Source organism: Pongo pygmaeus, chromosome 12, assembly GCF_028885625.2.
Source record: "Pongo pygmaeus isolate AG05252 chromosome 12, NHGRI_mPonPyg2-v2.0_pri, whole genome shotgun sequence".
Taxonomy (NCBI): Eukaryota; Metazoa; Chordata; class Mammalia; order Primates; family Hominidae; genus Pongo; species Pongo pygmaeus.
In genome coordinates, this window is record NC_072385.2 from 42,400,271 (window position 1) to 42,411,131 (window position 10,861).

The following is a 10,861-nucleotide window of genomic DNA, read 5'->3' on the forward strand; positions in this document are numbered from 1 at the left end:
GACTTTAATGTTACAAATATTAAGCCATCATTTTCTGTCATTATGGGTCCTTCTGAGAGACATGTTTACTTTCCAAGAATTGTCAACTTTTTGTCAAATCTGCATTGTTAATACCCAACCTGGAGGAACACCTGTACACACTCACCTTCTCTGCATTAATTCTTGGGTTCCCAAACATGACTAGTAACTGGTCAAAATGGGATTTCCTGGGTGTGTAGCCAGTTATAGTTCTGGGCCTCTATCACTTCCAGTATTGATCTCTTGTTGAAAAAATTTCACATTCCCAACAGTGACTCCTCTATTCAAGGTCTCACATCTCTCTCACGGAGCAATGTGCTCACCCTGTGCTGGTAGCACCCTCAGAAACGCTCCACATGGAGTGGTAGACACCTTGCCACCTTTTCTTTCCCTCCTGGTCTCCTAATGCTCCTCCTTTTCCCAACTAAACTCACGGTTACTTGCCTTAGGATCTTGTTGCTTCTTCCTTGAGAATCTTGCTCCAAATTTTATCCTCCCCACCTTCTGCTCCAGTGGCTTTTCTTCCACTTGTAGACATCCTCAGTCTCGTCCAAGACTTAAACAACAAGAACAAGAACATCAGCCTCCAGAATCTCCCTTAACCTTGCTCTTTATTCAAGTTGGAGCTATCTTGTGGAAATTTTTCTGTCAGGACAGAATTTCTCAGTTACCCAATACAAGAGTCTCTCCACATTGGTCCACCATGTCTCCCTGTTATTGAAATGCTCTCCCCTGCTTCCCTCAGCTTCTCATATATCTCCTTCTCTTTCTGAGCCTTGGATCCTCCTCCACTGACTCCTCATTGCCTTTATCTATTTTTATAAGGTTTTTATTGAGGTATAACATGCCATATTAGTCTGTTTTGTTTTACTACACAGGAATACCTAAGAGTGGGCAATTTATAAAGGAAATATGTATATTTGGCTCGTGGTTCTGCAGGATGTACAAAAAGCATGGCACCAGCATCTGCATCTGGTAAAGCCTCAGGAAGCTTCCACTTATGGCAGAAGGCAAAGGGAGAGCAGGCATGTCACGAGGTGAGAGAGGAGGAGGAGGAAGAAGAGCGGTGGGAGGAGTGCCACTCTCTTAAACAACCAGCTCTAGCATGAACTAATAGAGTGAGGACTCACTCATTACTGAGGAGAGGGCACCAAGCCATTCCTGAGGGGTCCGCCTCCATGACCCAAACACCTCCCACTAGGCCCCACCTCCAACACTGGGGGTCGCATTTCAGAATGAGATTTGGAGGGGGCAACATCCAAACTACATCACATGCATACAGTAAAGTGCATAAATATTAAGAGCTGGGTGAATTTTTGCACACATACATAGGTGTGACTACCACTGTGAATGAGATACAGGCCACTCCCGGAAGTGCCTCTCTTTCCCTCCCCAGCCAATCCACATTCTCCCTTGCTCTTCAATAACCACTATCCTATCCACACGGATTATTTCTGCCTGTTCTAAAACTTCATATAAATGGAATCATGTAGTATGTCTTCTTTTGAGTCTGCTTTTTTTTTTTTTTTTTTGAGACAGAGTCTCATTCTGTCACCCAGGCTGGAGTGCAGTGGCGCAGTCTCGGCTCACTGCAACCTCCACCTCCTGGGTTCAAGCAATTCTCTGCCTCAGCCTCCCAAGCAGCTGGGATTACAGGCACGCACCACCACGCACAGCTGATTTTTGTATTTTTAATAGAGATGGGGTTTCATCATCTTGGCCAGGCTATTCTTGAACTCCTGACCTCAAGTGATCCGCCTGCCTCAGCCTCCCAACGTGCTGAGATTACAGGCGTGAGCCACCGTGCCCGGCCGAGTCTGCTTTCTTTTACACAACGTGTTGCCTAGTGGATTCACCCATGTTTCCGTGTGCATCCGCAGTTCATTACTTTTTATTGGTAGGTAGTATTCTATTGTGTGAACACGCCATGATTTGTTTACTCATTCCACTCCTGATGGACATTTGAGTTTTTTCCCCTTAGGCTTTTTGTAAATTCAGCACCCTTCCACATTTTGTCTTCATCTTTCTTCAAGGTATCTCTTTTTTTTTTTTTTTTCTCAAAATGATCCAGAACAATAGGCATTCAGCCTTCCCTGGAACCGGCCTTTTCCTGCCGCCAGAGCAGTAGCTAACACAGTTTCTGACATCAGGAGGTTAAGTCAAAGCTATCAGTCAAAACACACCGGGAGAGAAAGTGGAATTGGTACGCAGCAGCGTATAATTAAGCAATCGCAAGCTTTGGGAGGCATGAAGGGGAATCTCGGGGCCAGCCTCTCAGCTGTGAAGTTCTGCAAGTAGAGTCCGTGGGAAGGGGGGCGGCAGGCACAGTGGACACCCCGTCACTGCAGCTCTCTGAGCCCTGCAAGTCTCTAGGCTGGGGCTGGGCTCCCTGGCCTTCTGCCTAGAGCCCTTAGGCAACCAAAATGAGAGCCCAAGAGAGCCAAGAGCCACAAGGTTATTTTTCTAAGACGTAAAGTGAATTATGTCATCCACCCAGACCTCTTTGTCCAAGAGAACCACCTCGAGTCTCCTCCTTCAGGACCCTCAGATAGATCTTCCCAGAAAAAGAGTAGGGGAAAGAGAGAGGAGGAGACGCTGGAGCCACAGGGCTGGAGCAGTTGGATGGGCCTCTGACAGCAGAGGGAGGGGCGATTGCATAGGGAAACAGAGAGGGACAAAGTGAGTTATGCTTGAGAGAGTTTGAGGGCTACAAAGCTCAATGTTTATGTGACTATAATCAAAGGAAAGGGGAAAGATTTGGGAGAGAGACACCCGAGAAAACCCCAAGAAGCCACAAGACCTAGACAACAACTGCCAGTCTGGTAATGACTGGGTGTGCTGTGGAGTTGGTGTTTATCCCAGACAAAGCCAGTGCTTTCCTGAGATCTGGTGACAATTTGGGGCACATATATTTAGGGAGGAGGACAAGCCCTGGGAAGAGGTTTTGAGTCAGGAGACCTGGGGTTGGGCCTCAGCCATGCGGTCCGCTGCCCTCCAGCTCTGACAGCAGAGTCCCTTCCAGCAGAAGGGACTCTGCTGGCAGAGTCTCTGCCTGTGAGTGGCAGCAGGCCAGCCCAGCTCCACTGGCCCTTCTGGATCTAAGAGGTCTGGCTTCTCAGGCCCAGGCTTGCAAAGGCTCTGGCTGAACTTCATAGTGACCTTGCTAGCGCACACCTGAGCCACACCTCATTGCTTTTTAGTATACCTGAACCTCAGGCAAGGTTTGGTTTTATTCCTAACTTCTTACTGCAATGCAGATCAGAGGAAGTCAATTTAGAGTCAAATCCTCATGAGGCTTCTCTTATTCCAGGGTATTTATTTGCTTGATGACTTTGAATCGTTTATTTGGACACACAAAGTTCTATCTGGGAAAGAACCGTTGGCTCCAACATCCTCAAACAATGCTAGTTTTAGATGTTGATAGGGTCTCTAATAGGAGGCAAAGAAACGTAACACCGAGCCAGGCAATTGCAAAGTTGAATGTGAGAGTCTAGCTTTTTGAGACTCCTTCTAAAAGCCATGTGATAAGGGATTGTCACAGTGAGGATAACAAATACACATCTAAGGGATGAAGGTAAAACTTACTCCAATGCTCTACAAATGGCTGTGGGGGGTGGCTCTTCCTGGGAAGCACCCCTCAGACTTGGAGTCACTGCATCCTACTTGATTTAACTGAAGCAAAGGCGACGTATTCAACAAACTGTGACATAATTAAAAAGAGATCTTGTGTCAACAAAGATGCTGGTGCTGTAAAGCAGGTGAGTGATGTGGGAAAAAGCAACGTTTCCAAACTCACGTAGTATTTTATTTTATTTTATTATTTTTTTTTATTTTATTGTTTGAGACGAAGTCTTGCTCTGTCACCCAGGCTGGAGTGCAGTGGCGCAATCTCGGCTCACTGCGACCTCTGCCTCCTAGGTTCAAGCCATTCTCTCCTGCCTCAGCCTCCCAAGTAGCTTGGACTTCAGGCGTGCATCACCACACCTGGCTAATTTTTTGTATTTAGTATAGACGGGGTTTCACCATGTCGGTCAGGCTGGTCTCGAACTCCTGACCTTAGGTGGTCTGCCCGCCTCAGCTGCCCAAAATGCTGGAATTACAGGCGTGAGCCATGGCACAGGGTCTATTTTATTTTATTTTATTTTTTGAGACGTAGTCTTGCTCTGTCACCCAGGCTGGAGTGCAGTGACAAAATCTCAGGTCACTGCAACCTCTGCCTCTCAGGTTCAGGCAATTCTTGCACCTCAGCTTCCCAAGTAGCTGGGACTACAGGCACCCACCACCACACCTGGCGACGTTTTTGTATTTTAGTAGAGTCACGGTTTCACCATGTTGCCCAAAGTGGTCTCAAACTGAGCTCAGGCAATCTGCTCGCCTCGGCCTCCCAGAGTGCTAGGATTACAGGCACGAGCCACTGTGCCAGGTCCTACTCATGTAGTATTTTAAATATGCATGAGTAACTATGTTGCTAGTTAAACCGATATTTGACTATTCTCTCTACATGCCAGAAATTGTTTAGAACATCACTTAAAATTTTTCCCATTGAAAAAGTCACATACACAGTTATATTAAAATCAGCGTATGCTATATTCTCTAATCTAGAAATAGAAAATGTCCAAGATATCTGACTAGACCTAGCCTGTGCAGTTCTATGGAATCCCTCTGAATCAGCTGCTTCTCTGAAGAAGACCACCACACATAAGACAGACCCAGCCCACTCTAGGCCCAGGCCCTGGTGCACCTAACTTCAGTGCAGACCCACCCCTTCATCAACTGCACTGGAGTGGTTCTTCAATCATGTCCCATGGTCCCTGTGGCAGATGCCACACAGGTTGCAGTGGAAGATCTTCAGATGACTTGGTGACAGGTTCATGACCATCTGGTTTCAAGGTGGGCTGTCAGGCAAGTACCAAACGGGCTCTGTGCAACCAGAGTGTGGGTGTGAGTGTGAAGTTGGAGGTGGTGGAAAGAAGGCAGAGTGACTGTCCTCACAGTGCTGGCAACAAAGAGTGGCAAACCCGCATTTTGGGTCTTTCCTCTTCTTTTATCTTCCTCACTGGCTACTGTCATCTGTAAAGAGCTCCAAGTCTTCATGTATAGAAAGCATTCAATGGGCAAGGAAGGCCCAGTCCCTACACTGGGGGATCTGCTGGCTCTACAGTTCAGAGACCCACAGCTGGAAGGACAAAGTTTGCCCTCTAGTGATTTCTTCATCATCAGCCAGTCTTCCCTGAAATGTGACTGACTCATGTTCAGGGGAGCTGATACTCTAGTTGGAAAGGGGGAAGGGGAGACAGGATTATGAGGAGGGTTGTTCTCCATTTTCAAAATAAAGAACTTCGACTACTGCACTTCCCCAAATGAGGCTTTCTCTCCAGGCACATCTTCTGGTTCACAAGCTGCTCAAGAAGGGCAGGAAGGGTCACCGCAAATCCCATCCCATTGTTCCTCCAGATCCAGCTTCCCAGAGATTAGAGTCAGCTCATCTGGAAAGGAGCCTGTGGGATCAGCTAAGTCCTAGTGTAACACATTCCAAGGAACACCTCTGATTCTTTACTCTTTGGAGACTGGCTCCCGTTAGCAATTACTGGAAATAATGGCTGTCCACGGAGCATGGCTGGGAGTGTGGCATACAGTGAGGATATCATAGGGTGGGCCACTGATGTGTGGAAATTAACCCAGGAGCCCATGAAGGCAACAGCTATGGGCCTGGTAGGATCTGAAGATTTCTTCTCCAGTGGCTCCTGGAGGCCTCCCTGCATTGGTTTGTGCATCTATATCCTCAACATTGAGAGTGTCCAGCTGGGATTAGTGTCTACCTCAAGTCTTGGGTCCTTGGTCCCTCAAAGGTGCATGGTACCTCCAGCTGCAGAAAACATGGGGGAAGAGCTACATGACAAGTCATAAGAAGCTCTCTGGAAATATCTCCCAGGTGCCCTCTTCTAAAAAGAAATGCTTCTCTGTCAAAGCAGGCCTCCCTGTGGGTCCCTGGGCCTTCCTATGTAGGCTAGGCTCTGGATGTCTACACCAGCCTTGTAGGCACACCCCTTCCCAGTGCTGACAGGCTGTTTACAGCAGGGCCGTGCATCCTTTCTGAGGCCAAAACTGAAACAACAACAGAAACAACATAAAACCCCCTTTCTGAACCACAGCTCTGGCTTGGCATGTAATTTTTGAGAATATACTTCTCTATTCCTTGAATGGTTACCTTTGTCTTTATGGCCCTGCTATTTATATGCTCTGAGAACTCTCCAGAAACTCCTTTTCCAAGAAATGAGCTAGCCCTTCAGTGGCCATGTTTACAGAATTTCCTGTTTTCATGATATCTGAAGAGCACAAAACTTTGGAACCTTTCAAAATAATCAGGGTTTCTGACAAACCTTGTGGAGCAATGTTACTGCATTCCAACTACGTGCAAACTACCTGTCACATCCAAACCTCAAAGCCTTGCCCAATTCCTTACTCTTTAGTTATTTCCTCCCCTTTACCCCAGTCCTGTAGCTATGGTGTGAGAATGGAGTTTCCACTCAGCAGCTGAGATCTGGAGTTAGAGTGGGGGAAAGTGGATCAATTTCCCCTCTCCCCTATAGACATAAGTATACATGTACACATACCCGGGCCCATTTGAGGACAAGCCACCCATTATGCAGTGAGGTCATAGGTGGCACTCCAGTCCTGGTGAGTGTTGTGGTACAGCGGGGAAAAAAAAGAGGTCTCTGGAGGCATACGGACAGAATCCTGGCTCCATTAGTTGTGAGAAGTGATCACGTGCTCACTGAGTCTGTTTCTTCATCTGTGAAATGGATTGTTGTGAGGACAGAGATAACATATGATCACATGTTATGGGACCAATAGATGGCAGTAGCTATTGGTAATGATGATGTCATTTTCATCATCATTATTGTAATCATTGTCATGGCTAGTAAGCCTACAGATCTTTAAAAAATAGCTCCTGGGCTATAAACTAATTTCCAGCTAACATTCTTACTGGGCCAAAGTAACGTTAGGTCTAAATTTTTCAGGTTCTGGGTCTGAGCTACAGAGATTTATACACTGCATGCTGTTGTCAGCAAAGATTATAGGCTCTGCCCCATGTGTGAGTGCCCATGTGTATGTACACAAGGCCTCCTATAGACAATGCACTATCCATTATGCCACAGAACCAGCTAGGCCTTCTATGGAGAATGAAGTCAATCTCTTCCTGCACCTTCACGGGTTAAAGAAAGCAGGATGAAAATATTTATTCTCTTTTTTCAGGATCTCACCATCAGATTAGCCACCCTTTGACTGCTGAGACATTTAAGAGTTTGAACATACACACACACAGACACACACACACACTTGCACACAGGACAACTATTTGGAGGCAAATAAAGCAGGCAGATTCTGGAGAAGAGTCAACACTTACAAAAAGAGAATGGAAGATGACCCAAATGTTGGAATTAGCAGGTAAGCATTTTAACTATGTTCAGTCATGTAAAGGAAAAGATGCTCCTAATGAATAAAAAGTTGTAAAATTTCATCAGAAAAATACAAACTATAAAAAGCAACCAAATAAAAATTCTAGACTAAAATGTAAAATATCTGAAATAAAAATTCATCATCTAGCAGAATAGAGACAACATAGGGAAGAGTCCATGAACTTGAAAAGGGATCAAATGAAAATTATCCTATCTAAAGAAAAGAGAGAAAAATGGCAGAGAAAAAATTGAACAGTCTCAAGGACTGGTTCAAAAATATTAAAATGTCTAACATAGGAGTAATTGGAGTTCTAGTTACTCTACTAATTGGTACTCTTACTTCTAGGAGGGAAGAGAGTAAATGGAGCAGAAATAAATTCCCAAATATGATGAAAGGTATAAAACTTTTGATTCAAGAAGCTCATGATACTCCAAGCAGAGTAATACCTAGAGACATCATGGTTATACGCTGAATTCATAAATAAGGGAAAAACGATTGAAATCAGCTAAATAAAAATGGCACATCACATGAAACAAAGAAGCAATATTTGCTGATTTCTGATAAACAATGGAGGCCAAAAGATAGTGAAACAACATCTTTAATGTGCCAAAAAAATATTGTCAACCCAGAATTCCATATGTAGCAAAATTATCCTTCAAGAATGAAGGCAAAATAAAGACATTTCAGAAGGCTAAGAGAATTCATCACCAGTAGATCTGTATTATAAGAAATACTAAAGGAAATTCCTTTAGTATTTCCTGAAGGGAAACGATCCTGTTGGAAATAGTGAATTTCTAGGTAAATAGAAAAGACTGGTGCTTTTTCTCTTTATTTAAAATACATATGATTCTTTAAAGCAAAATTTATGCCTCATGGGGTTTGTCACTTAGACGTGATACATATGAAAATTATAGTATAAAGAGTGATTAGGGATGGGTGGTTTTATATAACTGCAAGTTTTCTACATTACATAAGTGGCACAATCTTTTTTTTTTTTTCTGAGACGGGGTCTCGCTTTGTTGCCCAGGCTGGGGTGCAGTGGCGCAATCTCAGCTCACTGCAAGCTCCGCCTTCCGGGTTCACGCCATTCTCCTGCCTCAGCCTCCCCAGTAGCTGGGACTACGGGCGCCCACCACCATGCCCGACTAATTTTTTGTATTTTTTTTTAGTAGAAACAAGGTTTCCCTGTGTTTAGGATGGTCTTTATCTCCTGACCTTGCGATCTGCCCACCTCAGCCTCCCAAAGTACTGGCATTACAGGCGTGAGCCACCGCCCCCAGCCAAGTGGCACAATCTTTAATAGATTGTGAAAAGTAAGGGAAATGCATTGTAATCTCTACATAATCAATAAAAAAAGCAAAGAAGTGGCTGGGCACGGTGGCCCACGCCTGTAATCCTAGCACTTTAGGAGGCCGAGGCAGGTAGACTGCCTGAGCTCAGGAGTTTGAGACCAGCCTGGGCAACACGGTGAAACTCTGCCTCTACTAAAGTCCAAAAAATTAGCCGGGCATGGTGGCGGGCGCCTGTAATCCCAGCTACTTGGGAGGCTGAGACAGGAGAATTGCTTGAACCCAGGAGGTGGAGGTTGCAGTGAGCTGAGATCATGCCATTGCATTCCAGCCTGGGTGACAGAGTGAGACTCTGTCTCAAAAAAAAAAAAAAAGTAAATAAGTATAGCTAGAAAGCCAATAGGTAAATCAAGAAAGAATTCTAAAATATGTTACAATAAGTTTAAAAGAAAGCAGAAAAAGAATAAAGGAACAGAAGTCAGAGGGGATGTAGTCAGAAAACAAATGGTAAAATGAAAGACACATATCCAAATGTGTCAGTAATTACTTTAAATGCTCATGGACTAAAAACTCCAATTAAAAACAAAGATTGTCAAAATGGATAAAAAAGCTTTCTATAAGAGATGCATTTTAAACAGAAAGAAACAGATATATTAAGAAGAAATAAATAGAAAAAGAAATACCATGAAAAGAGTATAAGAATATAGGACTGTTGAAGTGGCTATATTATTATCAGATGACATTAAATTCAAAATAAGACTACTGCCAGACATAGAGTGGGATATGTTATAATGATAAGAATTAAGAATTAATTCATCAGAAAACATTATAATCATAAAGGTATATAGGCCTAGTAACAGAGCTTCAAAATATATGAAGCAAAAATGACAGAATTAAAAGAAGTAGACAATCCCACAATCATAGTTGGAAATTTTAACATCTCTCAATGACTGTTGATAGAAAAACTAGGCCCAAAATCAGTTCAGATATAGATGATCTATGTAATACCACCATCACCTTGACTTGATTAATATTTATAGAACACTACACCCAACCATTGCAAAATATATCTTCTTCTCAGGTGCACATGGAGCTTTTGTCAAGGTAAAGCATACGTTAATCCATAAAATAAGTCTTGATGAGTTGGAAATAATTGAAATCTACAGAGCATTTTCTCTGACCACAATGGAATTAAGTTAGAAATCAGTAACAATAAGATATCTAGGAAGACTCCACATGTTTAGAGTCAAACAACTCACTTATTTTAAAAAAACCCATGAATTAAAGAAGAAATCACAAAGACAATTAGAAAAGCTTTTGAACAGATGAAAGTGAAAATGTTACATATGAAAATTTATGAGCTCTAATTAAAGCAATGTTTAGAAGGAAATTTAGAGTTTTACATACTTACATTGGAAAGAGCAAAGGTCTAAAATCCATAACCTAAGTTTCCACCTTAAGAGTCTAAAATGAGAGAAGAAAAAAGAAAAAAAAGTAAGAAAGAAAGGAAAGGAGAAAGGAGGAAAGGAGGGAGAATGGAAGGGAGGGGAAAAATACAAGAAAAGGAAAGAAAAAAAGGAAAACCCAAAGTAAGTAGAAAGGAAAGAAATTCTATATATAATAACAGAAATAAATGAGATAACAATAAAGAATAGAGAAAATTAACAAAGCCAAAATTCTGTTCTCTGAAAAGATCAACTCTAGCTATACTAATCAAGAAAAGGAGAGAGAATACGAATGGTCAGTATCAGAATGAAAGAGGGGTTATCACTGAAAATGCTACAAGCATTTAAAAAAAGTATAAAAACATTATGCTAACAAAATAGACAACTTAGATGAAATAGACAAATTCCTTGAAAAACACAATGTACCATAATTCATGTAGGAGAGGAAATTGAATTGAATTGAATTTGTTTATTTAGTTTTTGAGACAGGATCTTGCTCTGTCGCCCAGGCGTAAGTGCTAAGGTGTTATTCCAGTCACTGCAGCCTCGACCTCCTGGGCTCAAGTGATTCTCCCACCTCAGCCTCCCAAGTAGCTGGGAGGTGCATGCCACCATGCCTGGCTAATTTTTGCATTTTTTGTAGAGACG

At 43.0% G+C, this 10,861-nt stretch overlaps 1 long non-coding RNA gene across 1 annotated transcript; it reads right to left on the minus strand.

Annotated features, from left to right (window-relative positions):
* Positions 1-463: 463 nt before the first annotated feature.
* LOC129030312 (uncharacterized) lies at positions 464-10,651 on the minus strand. Its single transcript, XR_008500615.2, has 4 exons — positions 10,640-10,651; positions 7,427-7,512; positions 6,633-6,811; positions 464-574 (listed from the first exon to the last, which is right to left on the minus strand). It is a non-coding gene; the product is annotated as an uncharacterized LOC129030312 (long non-coding RNA).
* Between the last annotated feature and the right edge of the window lie 210 nt (positions 10,652-10,861).